This window comes from Macrobrachium rosenbergii, chromosome 6, assembly GCF_040412425.1.
Source record: "Macrobrachium rosenbergii isolate ZJJX-2024 chromosome 6, ASM4041242v1, whole genome shotgun sequence".
NCBI classification, from domain to species: Eukaryota; Metazoa; Arthropoda; class Malacostraca; order Decapoda; family Palaemonidae; genus Macrobrachium; species Macrobrachium rosenbergii.
The window spans coordinates 22,054,538-22,078,507 of record NC_089746.1 but is presented as its reverse complement, the minus strand read 5'-3'; the positions used below and the strand labels follow the sequence as shown (position 1 = coordinate 22,078,507).

The following is a 23,970-nucleotide window of genomic DNA, read 5'->3' as shown; positions in this document are numbered from 1 at the left end:
CGCCTCTAAACTTTTGAATATTTGCAAACATCATTGGAAGATTGAATGAACTTAGTTTGTAGATTAAGTATTTCTGTTGGTGTACAGAGCACCTTTAGGTATAGCCCTTCCCGAATATCGTTAAGAGAGAGAGAGAGTGTGTTCTGTCCCTAGCCGTGACACACTCCACAAGATACAGCTTTGACAAGGCGTAGATGACTGTTTCTTGAGAGCGAGAGAGTTTACATTCCGACATGTCTTGTGATTTGCTATCTCTTTAAGACCGTTAAGTGTTGGGTGTTGTCGATTTATTAATTCGCTTCTATTTTTTTTACAGGTATGTGCGATTATTGTTTACGTGAACCAGTAACGCCTTCATTGTAAGTAGTAATTGCTCTTTATTGATGTTCTGATGTTTAATTCCTGTGGAGGAGTTTTTGAATGCCTTTTTCTAGCCCAGGTCCGAAGAAAATGAAAGGAAAAGGGAATTAGGGAAGATGTTAATTTAAGGTAAATTCATACCGCTCTGAGAATAATTACCGTCTACAAAGAGCTATATCTTGGAAAAAGAATTTCCAAGTTTTAGAAAACGTTTTACCTAAATTGTGCCTTATTACTGAATTATAAGGGATCTTTAGGGATGAGGGCTGCTTGTGGACGGCATACTTATCCTTGTCGGACTTTTGCGGACTCTTCAGAGTATTAAGATACTCAAGCTAGTTATGGTTGGCACTGTATTGACGGTACGACTTACTCGGTGAACTAGCTTGCAGTAATCATACTAAGAATGGGAGCAATATTTGCTTTCATGCATGCTAAAAGTTCTGAAAGGAATTTGTCCGATGCATCGTTTTCTCTGAATAGTCTGTTTTACTGCGAGTTTGCAACTCGAACGTGCTCACGCTCTCACGAGCCAGATTTTACCTACTGCAACTATGTTTCTATATAGGCTTATTAGCCTGCGCAACAGGATCGTACAAGAACATTTGTGGCTGGATCCTTGTAAACTTTTTTTGTATAGGACACGAAAGGAATAGGTTTTTAGCACTTTTCCCAAGTTATCTGGTTGATGATATAAATGATGGTCAATTGTCATGCTCGTGGCCCTTTCGAAATTGTTTAATGCGCCTGTAATTATTTGCTAATAAAGGATGGCATAAACTATCTCGATTTCATCAAATCTTACTAGTGATTCAGAATAAGCAGAAAAATAGGATATTGTACGGTATAATTGTGGTAAATCTAATGGTATGGTAGCGTTTTCATAAATTCATATAATATTGACTATGAACCTTGGACCTTTCAATTGCATTACTATTCTTCATCGAGTCTGGCATCTGGTATTTATTCTACAGCAAGTGACCCTGAACCCGTGGTTAATATTATATAAGTGTAAACATACGGATAACCTCCGTGATCCTCCCTTTCTTTATCTACACATTGAAATAATGTAACTATCTCATTCACACCAACGCTTGGTCGCTCGAATAGCTTGTTCACTCACTTGTTTGGTATGGGAAATCGGGAGCGCGAATCGCCCAGGCAAAACGCGATGGCGCATGTTTGGGATGTTTCGCGTATGGATTATTTGGGATTTCGGCCCAGAAAGAGATGGCTCTCCTCTCTCGTATCAGATGCTTCCGCTTTTGATTTCTGTATTAAGCCATCGGAAACCTATCTGTCTATATGTCCGTCCATTCAAATATCTGTTCGTTTCTGTCCTTTTGTCTCCGTAATCCAAGCAAGTGATAGACTATCAGTCTCCAAAACTCTAAGAGTAGTATCGAATTCTCATAGTTCAGTGTACGTACATAGTTTCAAACTCACGTAGATTCGTTATTTTTATTGTGTTTTATATATATATATATATATAAATTCGTTATTTTATTGTGTTTTATATATATATATATATATATATATATATATATATATATATATATATATATATATATATATATATGTATATGTGTTATTGACGAAGGACTGATGCAGATTGTGAGAAGTCACAAATATATATAGTACTGACGAACATACGTTAGTACTGTTCTTGTAGTATATATATTTGTGATACACTCTGTATTATCAATGGCTTGAAATAAATCGAAATCAGACCTACACCCTGCTTCTTATTTTTCATGATAAATGAATCACGTACAAAGTGATAATAATCAATATATATATATATATATATATATATATATATATATATATATATATATATATATATATATATATATATATATATATATGTATATATATATATATATATATATATATATATATATACATTTATATGTTTCATTTGTTATAGTTTATATTTATAGAGAGAACTTTACAAACAAATTCTGAGTATTACACTACATATTGCTACAGATTAGCTTTAAAAGTGGATTTTGATAGTATTCTAGAAAAACATTGATCAGTAATCTCAGTATAAAGTTCCTAAACAAATTTTAGATTTGAGGTTTCAAGTGTAACCTACCTTTCGATTGCATTAATCTTACCAGTATGCTCACTCACCCTTCCTTGAGAGCTTAGCCCCTTCCTCTTCCAGTGAAGGAACAGGAAGAAGACGTAAAGGGGAGCTTGAACCTTCTCGTATGTCCCTCGGCCAAAACTAAAAACCCCAGTGAAAGTAAAACTGAAACAAAACAGCGAGGTTATTGCTCACCAGCTAAATGTATTCCATTCTCGTATTGTCCACACACAGAGAGAGAGAGAGAGAGAGAGAGAGAGAGAGAGAGAGAGAGAGAGAGAGAGAGAGAGAGAGAGAGAGAGAGAATGGGCTTGCGAACCCCAAACATACTTTGCACAAACTCCAAAAGGCTTGGAAGTGTAACCGCCTGTGATAGACCAACCGATCTCTAACGACACCGTAAGCTAGCGTCGAGATTGTATCTGACCTACGGGAAAGCGTTGCGGGTCTAAAGAGAATACGGATCCGGGAATTTAGAAATGGGTGTAAATGGTCCGGCGGGCGTTGCTGGATCCTGAGGGAGTTCCTAAACTTTCTGTAACCGTCGACTGAGGTCCATAACTGTTGTCTATCTTTCTTTGGAACTGGTTTAGATTTATTTTTTTCGAAGTAGTTTATTGCATTCTTGTTTGAGCTGTCGGAGTTGGTATTTTATCGTAGATGAATGTTCATTGTTAGTTATGAAATTGAATGTATGGTGGGCTTGGTAATGGAAAGTTAGGGTTTGTCATAGATATTGAGTTGCACAGTTGAACGATTACAAAGAATCTCGCCATGAAAATTAAATGAATGCTTAGGTCTTCATGTACAATTGCATATATAGGATTAGCCATAGAAAAGGAAATGTTTAGACTTGTCATAGAAAATGTAATTTAAGAATGTTCATAGAGAACATCTCTATAAGTCGGCCATATATACAGATGACATGCTAAAAGGACTGTGAATAGAAGCTTTCGCCTTATTTCTGTGCAGGCAAATTATAACTCTCCGTTTTGAAGAAATGATACGAATCTGGTGTAATTGTTCAGCGATAGGTTCTTTGTGGTGAAAACATCTTATCAGTTTGTATGTAAGATGGTTGTGAAAAATATTTACAGGGAAATATTTTGGGCGAAGTTGTTTAGGTATATTTTTCCTTAAGAAGGTCTGCTCATTATGAAAATTATTACACAACGTTTACTCATTTTCATATATATACTCTATATATATATATATATATATATATATATATATATATATATATATATATATATATATATATATATATATATATATATATGTAAAGGCAAATGCCACGAAGGAGAAGTGAAACAACAGAGGGGTTGCTTGGCCTTTCGACACACGATCCTTTCCTGCGTGGCATTTGCCTTTATTCGTATTGTTCCATATTTTCGTGAATCAGTTATACACACATATATACTGTATATATATATATATATATATATATATATATATATATATATATATATATATATATATATTATATATATATATATATATATATATATATATATGCAAAATGCAATGATCTCGATTAATTAGTACCTTTGCATATTTTATTTTTCAATATATTCGGGAGGAAAATCTAGCTGGTTTAGACATAGTAAAAGGAATTACTCTGAAGTAGAACGATTGGCATTAATATAGAGGAGTGAATATAGGAAGTCGTTATGTTCCAAATGTTCAGGAAATAAAGAATGGTAAAATGAAGTCTGGAGTTGAATCACGGAAGGAAAGAGCCCAAGAAGGAACAAAGAACTTCGCGCAAGTTAATGAGTATAAAAAGCCAGTCAGGGGAGGCGAAAGTTAGCGTGTATGAAAAGATTTCTATGCCAAGTCTTTGCGGAAGAGAAGAGACTTTAATACCTATATATTAAAGAAAATGAAAATTTAATTAACTCCATGTGAAGCAGTCATAGTTGTTGGGTGCTGGAAGAGAAGAATGGATGAATTAATGGTTGTAAGTTATCTGTATAGTTACAAGATAGCCTGATATATATATATATATATATATATATATATATATATATATATATATATATATATATATATATATATATATATATATGTGTGTGTGTGTGTGTGTGTTTGTATTTATTTTTATATATATATATATATATATATATATATATATATATATATATATATATATATATATATATATATATATATATATAAGAGAGAGAGGAGAGAAATAATTAAAGCAGAAGTCATGATGGCTCGTATGTTTTTCAGACCGCGAAGATGAACACCAACGGGGAAAAATGTCAACGTTGACAGAAATGTGTTAATGTAGGATAAAAAGGGATTTTATGATGATTAGGGGTTAGAGTGAGTAGAGAATTGTCATTATATTTTATTTATGGACTTTGAACAGGTAAGGTTTCTTGGTGATTACGCGAATTAGGATAAAATCGGTGAAAGAAATTCATTTCTCGCTATAATGTGGTTCGGATCCCACAATAAGCTGTAGGTCCCGTTGTTAGGTAACCAATTGGTTCTTAGCCAAGTAAAATAAGTCTAATCCTTCGGGCCAGCCCTAGGAGAATTGTTAATCAGCTCAGTGGTCTGGTTAAACTAAGGTATATATACTTAACTTTTTGTAGGTTTAAAAAAAAAACATGGATTTGATTGTGATGCGAGGTCAAAAATTAAAAGGATGTTTTGTGCGATGCTTGTCCACAAATACGTCTTCATTTGACTTAGAGTAATAGAAAACTAAAATTAATAGAGCTTACACTGTAAACACAGTTTGTATATATATATATATATATATATATATATATATATATATATATATATATATATATATATATATATATATATATATATTATATATATATATATATATATATATATATATATATATTATATATATATGTGTGTATGTATATGTACTGTGTGTATATATATATATATATATATATATATATATATATATATATATATATTATATAGACTATATATACATATATATATCTATCAAGAGTCTATTTTTAGATGTGTAACATTAAGGTGTCTGTTCCACCTAAAGGATGATTGGATATCCTAAAATAGCTATTAGCAGCCATAGATATTGTTTAGAAATACACGCTAAAGGCCTCATTGTGACTACTGGTGGTTAAAAAGAACTACAAAACAAACATTCGTTCCTGCTGAGGTGGCCAAGTTGCAAGCTCATCATGAGCAGTATAATGTTCAGTGGAGCAACTCTGAAAGATGAACTTCTTGTGAATGGAATGGAGTGGAAGAACTCCACTGTAATGAACACTTTACCTTCTATAGGAATTCTCAGATAAACAGGCAAAAGAGTGGAGTTTTTGTTTTAATTGATTAATGTCTTTATCGTATGCGAAAGGGGAGAAGAACTGCATTACAACTCGAGCATACATTTTCTCATTTGCCTGTCCATTATTGTAGTAATATCGCCCCCACCTTCATTCCTTCCGGTATCCGAGCTACCAGTCATCTCACTGCCTCCCGACCAACCCCCCTTCCCCCCAACCCTCCTTTTCCTCTTACCCTTCCTCTTCCTATTGAATTTCCAGGTTAGCAGATAATTTTCATATTACTCTGACTCGGTCAATTTGCCAGTATTGTATCTTCGCTGGTATTCACCATCAGTAGGAGGCAATTATATCAGTTTCTTTCAGAGGGCCGTTCATATTTTTTCCCACCTGCTGTTACGGCTGTTTTTACTAAAGCTGATGTCATTCTTGTTTATTTGCATTCTTGAAGTTGTATTTCTTATCGTCCAGATGTTATCACAGTTGTTAAATCTCACCCTGCTACTGCTGACACAGGTAGCAGGAACACTAGGAACTCGATTCTGCTACTAACATTGCTGCTGTTATTGCTAATTACAGTGAACATACGACTTTACCGTAGGAAGAAGAGCAGCGTAGTAACGATGAATACGAACGGCAGAGAGAGTCACGAGGCGATAACAAGAAAAGAAGTCTACAAAGACAAGGGAAATATCCGGCCGAGGATTTCTGGGGCGACAGATGGTGCCTCGACAGGTCATTATTCTCCCTGGTTGCTTTTATTGAAAAATGTTATGCATGACACTCGACAGGGGAAATTAATGGCTGTGCATGAAGAACTTGGTGCCAGCAGCGGCTTTCTATAGTGATTCGCGTTGTTAGGTTTCAGACTGGGTAAATTGTCATTTTCACTCGCACAATCGGTGTGCTAGTATATTAGCATAGGTATTTATTTTGCATACGTCCCAGTACAGAAACTATATATATATACATATACATATATATATATATTTATATATATATATATATATATCATATGTATGTGTGTATACAGACATATTATATATATATATATTTATATATGTATATATATATTTTTTTTTCACTTATACTTTTTCCATAAGATTCTCAACGTGCCTCTTAGGATTAGGCTGCTTGCCTAATCTTTTCCCTGATTGCTACCCACTGCAGTCGACTAACTACCTGGTAATTGACTCATTGCGTAAGTCAGCAGAGGTAATAGGGATTTTTCCAGGGAACGGGCTACTAAAACTGTATTTCCTTTTGAGATCGATCGCTGGGCTTTAGCTAGTAAGTGTGTGTGTATGTGTATATGTATATGTGTATGTATGTATGTATGTGTGTATGTATATATATATATATATATATATATATATATATATATATATATATATATATATATATATATTATGGTGTTTGTGTTTGTTTTTATGAACCCTTGAATTTTAATATGAAAATTCTGGAGGTTTGGAAAAACCCTTCACTCCATATGATTGACTACAGTTGTACAGTATCTACAGCTACACTTTAGAGTCGCCTCCCATTTGTCGATGCCTACTGCAAAGAGAGTGTGCTCACTCTTCTTCCTGTATAAACACTCCAGATTGTAAATCAAATAATTTCATTGGGAATGGAAGTCGAGATGTGTCTTTAAGGCAGCAAGTTAAAGAGAAAAGCTTGTACAACTTAAGTAGGCTTACCTGTGCAGGGGAATTCCGTGTTGCTCAAGAGAACTGTCACGAAGCAATCCAGAGTGACTGTTCTACTGTGTTAATATAACAAGAACATATTTTCTGAGGAAACTTAAGACACGACAGCATTAGATGTTTAAGTTTCGATATAACAGTCTTGTTCAGTCCTATTCCTTATTATTTTATTAGCGAACGTTTCGGTATTTTTTTTTTATTTTATTTTCGTGATTTATATTGAAATATGTCTCTTATAACAAAAGTGAAAGTTCGTAAATCTTCAGTCAAAGAGGTGTATAGGTATATCGATTACGGTAAAAGAGTAGGCCGGTTATTAAAATAGTGAACCGTGATATTAAGTGACATTTTGTAAGCGATTGGTCGACGCTTATATACGTTTAATTAGTTATCTTTGAAAAACTTATTTAAACTTTTTTATTGCGGTTCTGAATGAAGCTTATATTTCAGTGGAACTGCTCAAGTTAGTTTTTTTAACGACAGGTTTGACCTTTGGAAGAAATGGGTTCGAAGGCTGCCAGACGCTTCCTTCATGGATGTAAAGCTTCCTTCGGAGTTAGTTATTTTATATGAATAAAAACACAGTTAATTACAACACATTACCAGACTAAAGCAAATTTAGTTGTTAAAAAATTCAAAGATGGTAAGTAAGTTGTTTGTTGATACAGATATCGGTTGGTTATGCGTACACATTGTGTATGTGTATATTATATATATAGTATATATTCGAATTTAAGAACTTAGGTTGGACAGTACCCGGACGGGTGACCACCAAGCAGTACTAGGCATTGTCCACACATAAGCCCATGGAACATCTGTCGGGCAGGCCATGGTGCTAGTAACTTCAATCCCAGTAAGTGCTCTACTTAGAAAAAATGTTTATATTTGAACACACACACACATTATATATATATATATATATATATATATATATATATATATATATATATATATATATATATATATATATATATAAATAGATAGATAGTGTGTCTGTGTATGTGTGGATGAGTTTGCGTGTGTGTGTTTGCAAGAGAGAGAAGGAGAGAGCGTGCCAACTCTGTATCTGTGATCGTGACGTAACATCAAGTAAAAACTTACAGAAGAAATTAAATGCACCAGAAATCTGTCTGTTGCCCCGAGCGATCACTCAGACCAAAAGATTATCGGGATGAATGAAAAAAGAAATCTGAAAATGAGAGGGAAAATGTCACCTTACCAAATTAATGCGAATTTTAGCAGTAACTGTCTTAAATGTGTGCGATGTTTATATATCATCATTTATTCATTTATCAAATTACTGCTGGTGCTCTTTTATGAAGAGGTATAATACGAATCCTAATTGGAGTTAATCATGTAACGATGGCAAGTATTATTTCCGTAGGGGACAGAGGTGTTAGTAATTACTATTTCCTTATTTTCTTATTTATTTTCTGCTGTAAAAATATATGTATAAGCATACTGTATATATATATATATATATATATATATATATATATATATATATATATATATATATATATATATATATATATATATATATATATATTATATATATATATATATATATATATATATATAATATATATGAGGCAAGTCTTTATGTTTAGTGTAATCAATTTTTTGTACTTAAAGTGTATGTACGAGCAGGTACATTCGCTTGCCTACATGTGTGGTGCACTTGTGCGTACTTTTACTTGTTTGACATTGTTCCTATAAATTTAATTTCAAGAGGGGTTTTTATGATTGTGAAGTTGTCATCCAGTCCATGGAAAATCGTTCCGCCATGGGAGATTTTCTTTCTCTCCATCAAAATTGACAAGTTGGTTGCGTAGAACTGACACCTGTCCTTATTCGGGAACTTCCCCATTCCCCTCTCTCTCTCTCTCTCTCTCTCTCTCTCTCTCTCTCTCTCTCATTTTTTTATATTTATACTACTAGTTATTAAATATGGATGTTATTCATTTAGTGTAATCTATTTAGTTTTTTTTTTTTTATTCTTGTGTTTGCGATGTATTCCATTCAAAAACTGCACTTCATGAGTAGAATTATGTTTTGTTTCCATTTGATTTTTACTGAATCGCTCTTACGATCACCATACTGTCATATTATACATTAGCAATAAAATTCTCATTTGAATTTAAAGGAGACTTGTTTCAGTGAGATTAGTTATTTGCTTCTTTGGCATTAAGAGAATATCGCAAAGCTCATTTTAGTAATATATATTGGTTTTAATACTACTACTAGTACGGATAATAATAATAGTTTTAATTAATATTATGAAAAGAGATCGCCGATTCAACTGTATTACCGAGAGATAAACAATAAGCAAAATAACAGCAAAAATAAATTTTAAAAACTTCATGCCATTGCAATACGATCTCTTTTAGGATTAGAGCAGCAAGAGAAGGTCTTCCAATAATAATAAGAAAATAATAATAGGTATTATTATTATTATTATTATTATTATTATTATTATTATTATTACTATTATTATTATTATTATTATTATTATTATTATTATTATTATTATTATTATTAAGTATGCTACGCTGCATGATTTATTTTGCAAACGATTGAAGTATCTCATTACGTCATTTCAAAAGATATTTTCATAAATGAAATCTGAAACTTTTCTGTTATGTTGCATGCATATGTATATATGTGTGCGTTTGTGTGTTTTCAGCGAACCGTCTAATTATCAGTGTTGACCGTAAATTGTTGGTTCTTATAAAATTCGATAGTCAGAAGAACGGGCTGGTTATAAAGCAAAGAAAGCCATCAGTATGCAGTCTGGGCAGCGTTGGAAGTAAATGAACGCCTCCTAACTCGCTCACACACAAAAACATATGTTCTACTTTGGCCAATCATAAAACAGAGAGTGAGAGAGAAAGAAGGGGGCATATTAAGGGTGAGTGTTCCATACAGTGAACTGGGTCCGACGTTTGCCGAATATTCTCTCTCTCTCTCTCTCTCTCTCTCTCTCTCTCTCTCTCTCTCTCTCTCTCTCACTCCAGCAGCTACCGCTCTAAAACTTGGTTGCGTGACTCAGCAGATGCTTGCTGTGGATGGCTTTTGTGTGTGTGTGTGTGTGTTGGGGGTGGGGGCGGGGCTGTAAGGTGTTGTCTTATTGCTCCGTATATAAACTTGATTATTCCCTCGTTTGATTTGTACCTAGAATGAAAGACATTAAATGCGCTTAATGAACTCTTACTACAAAACAGGGTTTTCTTGGATTATTTTGTATTTAATTTTAGAAAATGCATCTCTCCATGTATATATACTTGGTATATATATATATATATATATATATATATATATATATATATATATATATATATATATATATATAATGTATATATGTATGTAATAAACAGACCTTAAGCACTTTTTCCTAATAGCAGTTGCACCTCTGTTAATGTGTGCATTGAATAATGTACCTGGTAGTTAGTGGATCTGGTGGGACACATTCAGGGAAGAAATGGGTATGGGTTTAGCAACCGCATCTGAAATTCTTGTTGAGATCCTACATGCAAAAGCCTTCTTGAATTGCCTTCATAAAGAGATAAAAATACATATATTACATATATAATATGTGGGTGTGTGTGTGTGTGTGTTTGTGAATGGGTGATGCGGTGAGTGCCTTCCTATGATTGAAAATTTGATGAAGTTCCGAGGGGTACAATAAAAGGTTTAGAATAGGTTGCATGATTCTTAATAGCTATATATGATATACTGTAGTTGTGATTAGTGACAGTGAGGAGAACTTGCATAGACCAATGAAGTAGTTTAAAAGTATTTGGCAGATTAATAAGTTGAAAGTGAATATTAGAAACAGTAATGTCTTGAGGGTAAAAGGAAGCTTGGCAGATGGAGCAAAGTAGGTTACTTTAGGTTTCAGGGAATGAAGGTATAGCAAGGTATAAGTATTGGAGTGGGGGGTAAATATGATTCTTAATGGTAGGATGAGGGGAGAAACTAATCACAGAGTATGTAAAGGAAGGCGATAATAGGGTCTTGGTAAAATGTTTGTAAAAGAAGATGTCTTTTGTAAGACATTTAAATTGAATAAAGGGATTGTTGGGCCTGCTCTCCAGTACCGAGGTAAAGTGTTGATGTTGAGATTATTTGATTAGGTAGTGTATTTTTAGTACAGAGACCTAAAAGGCCGACAAGACAAAGTTAATAGGTGAAAGATGCAAGTGCTGAGGTGCCTTGGTTACGGCGAGAGAATGAATGTGATAGTTGCGGAAAATAATTCATAATAAGGAAGTGTTCGGAGGATAACTAGATGGATTGTGAGAGGTGTGGAGCAGAAGGACCTCCATATTTAGGGAGCTTGAGGATACAAGTAAGATTTATTTGAGTGGCTCCATGCATGTGGAGGATTAGATGCACTGCTTATGAGCCTAATTTTTGGGGAATATTTTGCCCATGGAGTTTATTCAGCAGTTAGGAAACTGCTTACCAGTGAATACACGTTATATATATACAGTATATATATATATATATATATATATATATATATATATATATATATATATACATATACATATATACATATATATAATATATACATACATGTGTATATATTTATATATATATATATATATATATATATATATATATATATAGAGAGAGAGAGAGAGAGAGAGAGAGAGAGAGAGAGAGTAAAATTATTTTACTCTGCAATGAACATATACCGGTAAATTTGAATCGATATAGATGACACCGCTTCTAACGAAACTTTTTTTCATATTAACCCTTTTTAAGCCACACGTTTTATTGATACATTTTATTTCAGAAATGAAAAACCCCGAATTATCCCTTCATTTCTCTCTGTATTTTTGTGAGGTGTAAAAAATCCAGTTTGTCCACCGCACTGGTACACAGATAAATACGGGGAAACACAGTAACTACAAAACGTTACAAAAAGCTTTGGGTCTGAAACGCCAGACTGGGCGTGAATTGAGCCACTCTTTTTATTAACTGGTATATATGATTTACACCCATTTGGAGGTCAGGATTTGGCGAATAATGGGCCAACATCAGTTGGATGTGCGGCCGTTTTAGTTTGGGACATTTTTACTTTTTAAGAAGTAGTGAAGCGGCTGTTAGGGCTGTTCTGAGTTGTTTTTCACGCTTTGGAAAGTAAAAAGAAAGTAAGGTTTTATATATAATTTACTAAGCCGTGTACTAACTTGATTCTTTGATGAGTTGGTTAATCATCGCATTGTAGCAACAGGAATTACTTGGATTAGGGGCAGCATACACATAAAGCTCATATAATACAGATTTCTTAATCTGTTGTTCTTTGCGTAATGAAAATGGACTTTCATAATAATAAGAGTATTGCCTGTATGTAGCCCTCCATAAATTAACGATGAAATATAAGTAATTACTAAAACAGGCAAGAAATTAGAGTATCCTTGTATAATACGATACATTGATGAGTGCATATATATATAATATATATATATATGCAGTATATGTACAGTATATATATATATATATATATATATATATATATATATATATATATATATATATATATATATATATATATATATATATATATATATATATATATATATATATATAGTAATAACAAGAGAGGAACATAAAGACACATGTTGCAAAACTTACGGTATTAAAATTATATATGTACAAAGCTCTAAGCTTTATATACTAATATATTTTTGATACAGTAAGTTTTGTAACATGTGTGTCTTTCTGTATCTTGCCCCAAAAGTACGATATAGTAATTATTTCATGTTTATCATATAAATATGTATGTATGTATATGTACATATATATATGTATATATATATTTATATATATGTATATATATATATTTATATATATGTATATATATAAATTTTATATATATATATATATATATATATTTATATAAATATATATATATATATATATATATAATTTAAATATATATATATATATATATAAAAAAATATATATATATATATTTATATATATATATATATATATATATATATAAATACTGTTGCATTTATATATATACATATATATACATACATATATATATATATATATATATATATATATATATATATATATATATATATATATATATATATATAAAATACTGTTGCATTCTTTTTCTGGGATAGTGCTGCAGTAACCATTTTTCCCCACCTGTCCCGCCATTTCATTCCCATCACCAGCCTGCCTTTTGGGCTTCACCCATCAACCCGATTAGTGAGGATTTTTCCACCTCCAGATCTTTTTCCTAATTACTTTTTCCTACATTTCACAGACTTTTTGGTCATGTATACCCAGTTATGGATCTCTGTCTGTCTGTCTGTCTGTCTGTCTGTCTGTCTGTCTGTCTGTCTGTCTGTCTGTCTGTCTGTCTGTCTGTCTGTCTGTCTGTCTGTCTGTCTGTCTGTCTGTCTGTATACATCACGAAGGAAGCAGTAGGGAAAGTCATCCTCATCATCTACAGTTTATTTTCAATGCCGACGTTTCGCGATGAATTCCAAGTCGCATTTTCAAGGCTATAAAATATAATATAATTTATGAACATCAATAACAAATTAATGCAATGACAACAGCTCTTTCTGTAGTAAAAATATTTAAAAAAAAAACACATTCCAATAAGTAAAAGGAGTTCACTAAAATCTTAAAACAACCTACCTATATGAAGGAAAGAACAAGACTAATATAAATAAGTAAAAACAGAGTGAGAAAACCAGTTGTCCAAACTAGGCTATAAACAATTTCACTGAGGACGATTGAGTATTTAACGACGGTACAGTCTTTTTGATAATTATGGATTCTAGGATGGTTAAGTCGTTGTTGTTCTGCACTTGGCCTAAGATGGAAAAATCCTTGCTGTCAATATAAGTTTTACATAATTTTGAATGATTTCGTATATTTGATTGTTCAGGATTAGATAACCTGCTACCTGTTCTATGACTTATGCCCCTGTGGGAATCTATGCGGACCTTCAACAGCCTCCTCGTGCATCCCACGTATATCCCGTGATCACTGTAGATGATGAGGATGCCTTTCCCTACTGCTTCCTTCGTGATGTATACTTCGAGCTTCAGCTCTGGGTTTATATATATGTATATGTATATATATATATATATATATATATATATATATATATATATATATATATACATATATATACATATACATATATATATATATACAGTTATTTTTTGTATAAGCATTCTTACATTGTAGTTTTTGTAAGTCTTACCGCCTTATTACTCTGGATTCATAATCAGTGGATCTTCAGCTTACAGCATTTATGTTTTACTCGTTGAAACCAGTGAGGAATGGTTCTCTCTCTCTCTCTCTCTCTCTCTCTCTCTCTCTCTCTCTCTCTCTCTCTCTCTCTCTCTCTCTCTGCAGCATTGTAATTTTATAGCTGTGGCATTATTACTACCCTATTATTCCAGATTCATAATCAGTTATTCTTGAGCTCGAAGCACATTTAGTTCCATAAGAGACTTGTGTCTGAAAAAATGTTCGCTTTGGTGTCTTCATGAACGTAGCAATCTTGGTTTATTATCTCTAGATCACTGCCTACACACTTTCCGAATTATTTAAAAACATAAACTCACTTAGTTTCTGTATCCCTGTTATAACCCTTTGTCGTTCACACCGGACTGCTAGTTTTTTCTTGCACGTGTTCAATCATATAAATTTGGAATGGCGACACTTGTCCTCATGTGTCAACGGCGTGTGGCTGTCATTGGCAGTCACTCATCTACTGATCGAGAATGCAGCGGTGTAGCGAACGTGTTTTCCTGCTTCGTGAGTATATATTAACGTGTTTTACTTACTATTATTTATTACCTTCAATTCCTTCGTCCATAACGCGTGAGTTTGAATACCGACGGGTGCATTTAGATGCCCCGATCAGAGTCTGCTGGTGGATGAAGGTGCGATTCCTCCGGAAGTTCATTTCCGAACTTCGGCAGTTTGAAGTTGGTTTAGGTTCCAGTCTAGCACTCAGGAGTGAGATCTGTTTTGCTTATTACGGAGGTCCTCCTCGAATGCCATACTCTCCTATTTGAAATTTTCTTTATCTATTTTAACAAAATTACAGCGGTTTTTAGTGCGTGAAAATATTTTCTAGGTCTTTCTTTAATTTTAAAGTTGAAAGAACTAGAGTCGTGTTGTAATTTTAAGATATTTAGTAAAAATTATTATACCTTCGTTAATCTTAGAAAAATTCATTACTATTACTATTCATACTGGTATAAGGTTAATGGTGCCTTTATTATGGACTTTTTTTCCAGAGGCCAGGATTTAAGTTGTGTAACAAATTCAAAGGGAAGATCCCTCGGAAATTGAGTATTCTCAGGTTTTGCATTGGCCCTACCAATGCTTAATTCATAGATAAGAAATTATATAAAAATGGCATTTTTCTCGATAAAGTGTGAATTCTAGATTATGGGAGATATTAACAGTGCTCACGTGACAAGATTTTGTATTGACTGGCCTGCCCTAGAAAAATTGTGAGAATTAAAGTCATCATTCAGGGTAACTAATTCCCCATTGTAAGGCTTTTTTTTCTTCTTCTTCAGATTGAGGGTGATGGTATCACATGTAACACTTATCGTATCGTCATAGTATTTATTGTAGATTCAGGAGAACAATACCAGGGCCCTTCATGAGAGTTGAATGAGATGTTAATACTGTCTCTGGTGAACATAAAATATTAATTAGAGTACATAGTTGAACTGATCCGATCGAACCAGAAATTTAGTATGCACTATTCTGTTAAACAACGGTTGAATAGTAGGGAATGAATTATGCTTATGAAAGTCTCCGTAATCTTGTGTGTGGGTGTATTTATGAGCAACTAAGGAAAAATATTGTATATTACCTCCTTGCTCAGCTCCTCACTGGAGGGGTGGGTAGAATTCTCGGCTAGCACGCTGTTGGCCCAGCGTTCGATTCCCCGACTGGCCAATGAAGAATTAGAGGAATTTATTTCTGGTGATAGAAATTCATTTCTCGTCATAATGTGGTTCGGATTCCACAATAAGCTGTAGGTCCCGTTGCTAGGTAACCAGTTGGTTCTTAACCACGTAAAATAAATCTGATCCTTCGGGCTAGCCCTAGGAGAGCTGTTAATCAGCTCAGTGGTCTGGTTAAACTAAGATATACTTAACTTAACTTTACCTCTTTGCTGGTATGGAAAACAAGAGAGTAACTCGGAACGATCAAGAAGTTAAAAATAAAGTATTTGTTAAATTAATTGCTTAGATAATTTGTTGGAATAATGGCAGTGGAAAGTACACAGATCAGATATACGGTGTTATTATTGAAATTGCTAGTGGAGGAGATTAAGATAAACTTTTTGCACTTTACAAGATTTACAATTAAAGTTGAATGAAATCAGTAAGTATAGATAGGAAACATATAAAATAACTGTATACGAAACAGTAATAAAAGACGTTTATTTTAAAAGAAAGTTGCATGTAATTGAGACACAGTATATTGTAGCTAACTATAAGGTATCTCATATTGCACAAAATTCTTTATTTGATGTGTTGTCTTGAGTAGGCTGCACACTCTTCCGCAAGTCAGAAATTTCCAGTTTCTTATGATATTACCAACAGATAAAATCATTGTTATGTTTAGGGCTTCTGACATTCAAACCAAATGTGGAATAGCAACCATGGGCTCCCATTCAGAAAAGTGTCTTTAGAAGTTTATGTTGTCAGTGTTATTTTCAATATTTCCAGCCAAGTGTTGTAGGAGACAGAGGCTGAATTATTTGACAGCGGTAAAGAAAACTTGGCCGAAAGAAATGATTAAACATTTTTTCTGGAACATTGACTTACGCCTGTTAGATTACTAAAGTCTCTTTTTATTCTATATATAATTCAGGCGTAAGACGTTCATCTTCACTCTTGACATTAAAGCCTGAACACCACATTCAAACTAAGTAAGAGAGGTCGTGTTATATGTTATATACTCGGTCGTTGCTATCACTTCGTTACTGTGCGTTGGAGAGAGAGAGAGAGAAAACAGTCGATCGCGTTATGTTAAAGAACGGTAATTCCAGTTACCTATTCCTTTTGAACCTTTCCTTCATCTACATATACCTCACAACTTTGGTAGCTACTCGCATTTTCACCGCTTATCTCAGCATTCAGTTGCTATCCCTTCTGGCGCCTTTCCATTTTCGACCTTGTAACTGCCTTCTTTATAGCCTTAACAATCGTCTCCACAAAGCTGCCTCAAACTGTCACTAACCCTTGCATTATTCAGATCTGTCTCACTTATGACCATGACCATCAAACTCAACCATTCTTCAAAATGATATCTCTATCGACACGGGACTACGTTTTTTTTATGCATCATCTCTCCATTTTCTCTTTAAATCAGAGATCCATTTTCTTATTAGTCTTTCTTCTTTAATTAGTTTCCTAACCTACGCGTTCTTTTTCTTACTAAAGCATTTGCTCAGATATAACCCTACCGAATTTTGCCTTTTTTCACAAGCTTCTTTACTTTATTACTAAATAACATGTTTTTTTGTTCGGCACTTCAAACAATCCTTTGTTTCCCTTACTAATCCTCTAATTCCATCATCCCACTGCTTACTGATTCTCTTATCTCTTTTTACCTTCCGATAACAGTAAACCATCCCTCTAGTTCCTACTACTATCTGTTCGACCTCACTTGATCTAATTACATTTATAGCCACATTTTCAGTCTTTCCTCCCGAAGAAAAAACGTCTACCGATTTTAACGATAATCCGATCATAACCAGATAAACCTCCTCCCACGCTTCTCATCATTAGACCTATCAACTTACTCTTCCGCCTACGCTGTAGTAGCACGTAATCTGACATACTTTCTATACATACATATATGAATGGGTAAATTTAAATATAAAGGCACAAATAACTCATTAATGTAGAATTCACTTTATTCTGGGAGCAACCAGCATTCAAAGAGAATTATATACGACGAGCCCATCTACCCTGACCAAGATTTAAACCTGTGCCTTTTACGAACGATGTGTGGGTGACCGTTACATAACCCATTCAAGTATCAACTGATAACTGAATGGGTAATGCTACTGTCACCAACATAACCATGCAAGGCATAGGTTGCAAATCATGGTCAGGGTAGATGTGTTCATAAAGTATTCCTTTTGTGTTTAATTTTTGCGAGGTACAGTTAATTGGATATTATTAATGGTTTAATTGGGGCTAAACATTTGATGTAATAACCACAGCCTTGCGCAGTTTTGGAGGGAATAATCAAAGTGCGATCCTTGGTAAAGTAGTGTAGCATCCAGATGACGTTTGCTAGATCCGTGAGCCTACTGCCCACCCAGCTATAAAAGGGTAACATTGTAGGAAGGGGTTAACAAAGAAGTCATGGGCCTAGCAGCCTCATTCCCAAAGAACTGTTGAAGGAAAATGCTTGTGATGAATATATATGTGTTAATATTTTATTCTTTCTTGACTTAATTCACTCTTAGAGAGGCTGGTACTAGAGTGATGATCTGCAAGTACTCAGCGTGTTATTTATAACTTAGTTGCTAGCCCCATATCCATTTTCATTCCCGACTGAAGCCTGTCACATTCAGCAGTCCACCAGATGCATGATATGTTGGTTAGGTTAACAGGAAAAGAAAATTGTTCAAGAAAGCGGGCCAAGTGTTTCCCCTCGATTGGCTTGAGCTCTGGTCAATCGTTGTATGAAGGACTGAGCCACGGAGGTGTTTGTGTATACACACAAGTATATTACACACACATACATGTGTATATATATGTCTGTGTGTGTGTATAAATGGTTATTAAATATCTTTTTCAAATGATAATTTTACATGACAGTCCAAACTTCCGTGCCTGTGCGATTTGGAAGTAACCTGTTGCTTATGGGAGGGAAGGGAAAAGTTTGGATATTGATAAAGCTTTACGTCTAGATAGGCCTTGCTGACACAGCAAGTCTGTCAGTTGGATAAAGAGGGAGGAAGAGGATTCAGATTCTCTTCAATTCAGTTGTTTCACTTTGTATATTTTACTCACTTATCATAAGTATATAAGTTAAGCTTTGATGTATAGTCCTTATTCTGAGGAATCTAAAGAAATAAACTTCTTGTAACCAGATATTAGTCATTCATGTACAGAATTTTAAAGTTCATAAACATTTTGAATCCCAGTGACGTAATGCCTTTCAGTTTGCCTTGCCTTCAAGGTAGGAAATGACAGCCTGTAGGGTATGTGTAGCTGTTGGGAAGGCTAGGAGAAGAAGGACTGCATTTGAAGAGGCATTTAAACACCGACCGTTAGGAGAGTGAAGGTTCGTTGAGTTAGGGGGAAGGGGAAGGCCTGGAGGGTTGGGGGGAAGAGATTGGGTCGAAACTCGCTCAACCGATTCCTTTGAATTCGATGAACTCACTCTAATACCTTGATCGGGACGCCGTGTAAAGTCAGTAGGCAAACACGAAAGAGAGAGAGAGAATGTGGTGGGGGTGGAGCGAGTGAAGCCTGAGGAGTCTAAGGTCACTGAACCTTTAATGTTGTACGGCAGTTGTGGTTTCTCACTGCTGAAATGGTAAAGTTTGCTTTTTGTGCAAAAACTAATATAAGCTTGCTTCAAACACACTAAAACCAGTATCCTATAGATTAACTCTAAATTAAATTAAATAATGCAAAGAAATTACGAATTGATGAGATGAAACGAGTGTCGTATTATGACAGCATGGGGCTCTTGCTCCTGGAGCAGCCCTGGAGAGGTCACTAGTATTTTGTAACGCTTATGTATCGTGAAACATTATTACTTTAGGTCAATCTTTGCGTTAATTATATCCTCCCCAGTTAATAATACTTTTGACCAGGATATACATCATTTGAAACTTTACCTATCTAGAACCACCCTTGCATGGGAATACCTTATTAATACTAAGGTAATTAGCCAGTTAATGACTTTTCCAGCAGCCATTGTTTCCACAGCTTTTGTGGAAGTGTATGGTTATGTTCCTTTTTACGCCCAAATAGCTTTAAATCATTCAACGTGGGACATTGGTGAATTAGGCCATCTCTTCAAGTACCATTTAACCTCGTTAAGGGCAACCCATCCATGGATTTTGCTATGGCTGAGCTGCTCTTTTAGAATAACTGTAAAATTGCAATAATCTGTTGTACCATTCGGAACCGTTGGCACTTTACATACTGTCTTGAAACCGTTTTAGCTCTGGTGGTTTTATGAAAGATCTTGGTGGATTTTCATATTGGCATCTTATACTGGGTATTTTTGTGTTGTAACTTGTATCCCATATGGCGTTCCAAACTTTCCGTTTCCTAATTCTCTCTCTCTCTCTCTCTAACGAAAAGTACCACAGTGAATGGACAAGGCATTTACATGCACTGAAAATTCATGCAAATAAAAAAAAACCCAAATCAGAATTTTCTTTCCTCAGTTCATGCACTAAATTATAATATCAAATTTCAATCGGAACATAGCATATGGTATTTTTGCCCTGCTGAATGACACCCATGCTTTCCTTGCAAACAATTGATCCCAACGTTTCCTCCCTTAAAAGGAAGATAACCCTTCCCTCGTAGTAAAGTCTTTTATTACATTTCAGATGTTAAGATATAAAGTAGATTCCAACCCAAGCTCTAATTTTTTTTTAACACAACTAATGCATTTTTTTTCGTACAGTGTTGCAAATAAACAGTAATTAGTTCTCATGTGCATTAATTTTTAATTAACATAATAATATGTCCAAAAAAAAGTGCGTAGAAAAAGAAACAATTGATAGTCATATTATTCTGTAACCTAGGAATTGAAATCATTATTTCCCAGCTGGATCTCTTATCAAGCTGCAAAATACACTAGGTTTAAAAAAAAGAGTAGGAATACTAGAATGAAAAAAAAATTCTTTCTTAACCAAGCGCAAAATTATACATTTGCCTACAACGTTATCTAAACACGGCAAAGCTTCGCCTCATTCCACTCGCATTTCCCTCCCAATTGTGGTTGAGACACGGCTCTGGGGACTGGGGAAGGGATGGGAGCCAAGGGGTCTTGGCTCATGGGTGGAGGGTGTTGGTTTTGGTTGGAGTCGGGGTGAGTGTGGAGGAGGAATGACTGGAATCAGTTGCATTTCCCGCGGGAGATGCGTCTGAAATGGAAATGAAACACAAAGCTTAATATACAGACAAGAGCATAATGGCGGGTATTAACAGGGCGGTTTAAGTACGAGTCCCGTTTTATCGCCCTCTCCCAGAGACATTTTCACTCCCAGTGTTTGTTGCTCTTTGGTCACCAAGGCATTATGGCTGGTGACATTGAGTTGTAGCTGAGATAGCATTCAATCAAATACACATTTGTTTATGCGGTTAAAACTCCTAAAGGAACAACGCCATGCTGATTTTAAGATAGGAGTTAATTTTGCCATTTAGCACTGTGAAGGAACCGAGTAGCAGCGTTATATCTTTAGTTTTGAGTCAAGTAATAATTTTATTTTACAGATGAACTGTAAAAAGAAATACAGAACGAACTGTCGATTTACAGTGTGGCTTAAAACTACCAGAGAAATAATTAAAGATTTTTTGTATCTCAAAAGAAATCTTTATTTCGATTTTATGCCCTCGTAAAGAGAGTGGCAACAAATTTTGAGGTTATTCTGGATATGAGGTTAATTCTGGAGTGGCCACATTTGGACGATTGATTGCAGTCCAGCCATATTGCAGGGGGGCCAAAAAAGGCCCGAATAGTAAAGGTATTTTTTGGGGGTGAAAAGGGCATTTCTTTAAAACTGAGAAAAATGCAGCCTATTGGCAACCAGTTGATTAGAGTACGGCCGTATTGCGGGGGGTGCGGGCGGGGGGCAAAACAGGCCCGAATAGTAAGACCCCCATGGGTGTTTTTTAGGGGTAAGACGGACTTTCCCTTAAAACTGAGAAAAATACAGCCTGTTGGCAACCAATTGATCACAATCCATGGAAAATGACTACATTATGACAAATGATTGCAATCTAGCCATATTGCAGGTGGCCCAAAAAAGGCCCGAATAGTAAGGCTATAACCGTGGGGGGATTTGGGGGTGAACGAACATTTCCTTGAAACTGGGAAAAATCCAGCCTATTGGCAACCAATTGATCACAATACATGGAAAATGGGCAAATTCAGACAACTGATAGCAATACAGCGATATTACAGGGAGGCTAAAGAACCCCAAATAGACTTGGGTGTTTTTGGGGGTGAAACGGACTTTTCCTCAAAACTGAGAAAAATGCAGCCTATTGGCAACCAATTGATAACAATGCATGGCAAATGGCCACATTTGGACAATTGATTGCAATACGGCCATACGGCAGAGGGGCCAAAATAAGGCCTGAATAGTAAGGCCCTTCGGTGTTTTTCGGGGGTGAAACAGACTTTTCCTTAAAACAGAGAAAAATGCAGCCTATTGGCAACCAGTTGAAAAAAAAATGCATGGAAAATGACCACATTTGGACAATTGATTGCAATACGACCATAAGGCGGAGGGGTCAAAAAGGCCAGAATAGTAAGGCTGTAGCCTTGGGTGTTTTTTTGGGAGTGAAATTGGCTTTTCCTTGAAACTGAGAAAAATGCAGCCTGTTGGCAACCAGTTGATCACTATGCAATCAATTTGGACAATTGATTGCAATCCAGCCATATTGCTGGGGGCTAAAAAAGGCCCGAATCGTAAGGATATCGCCTTTGGTGTTTTTTGGGGCCGAAGGGGTACACATACGCCATAAGGCCCCATTATAAGGGAAATTACTGTTTCTACCTTATGATTGAAGGGGTTTGCTTCAAATTTTTACCACTTATTCTATAACTAACAATGAAAAAATCATGACGTCACTTAATCATGACGTCACTTATTTTTCCGTGTTGTCAGCAAGTGGTATGTATGCACCTTGCGAAAGAAGACTGCCAAAGTCAGAGCTGACACGACTTCCTTGAAAGAAGTTAACATCAAAACGTTTTCTGTGAATAGTGAGTAGAACTAGAAATGTAATTGTTTATTGATTTGCTGTATCTGGTTTTTATAATACTCTGTGTTCTCCCTGCTGTAAGCGTCAAACAAATCTGTTCATTTGAAACGTTTTGATGTTTTTATTGTCTCCTTGGGAGGTTAACTGATATTTACCATACTTTCAACTAAGCAACTTAACGCAATATAGATGATTTCCGGGTGACCTCCAGCCCTTGATTAAGGAGTTAAGCTACTAAATTCTCCCTGTAAATTCCTACAAGCACCTGAGTTCTAGCAGAGATTCAACTTGGAGACTTTACAATAAAGAAGGCTCGCGAACCCAGGAATTACGCAAAATGAGATTAAAATTTAATAAGCCAAAATATTCCATCTTTTTGCCAGTATTTTGAATACGCTTTCATCTGCCTGGGTGATATTTGATGTTGTGACCCCTTGTTAGATAGGCTAACCTATCAGTTAGTCAGTCAGTTAATCTCGCATTCCATCTGTCATCGACTACTGTATATTGGTTTA

At 34.8% G+C, this 23,970-nt stretch overlaps 1 protein-coding gene across 1 annotated transcript in view; it reads left to right on the top strand.

Annotated features, from left to right (window-relative positions):
* LOC136839310 (nuclear pore complex protein DDB_G0274915-like) overlaps nucleotides 1-23,970 on the top strand; it is a 546,148-nt gene that overhangs the window by 310,295 nt on the left and 211,883 nt on the right. The window lies entirely within an intron of this gene.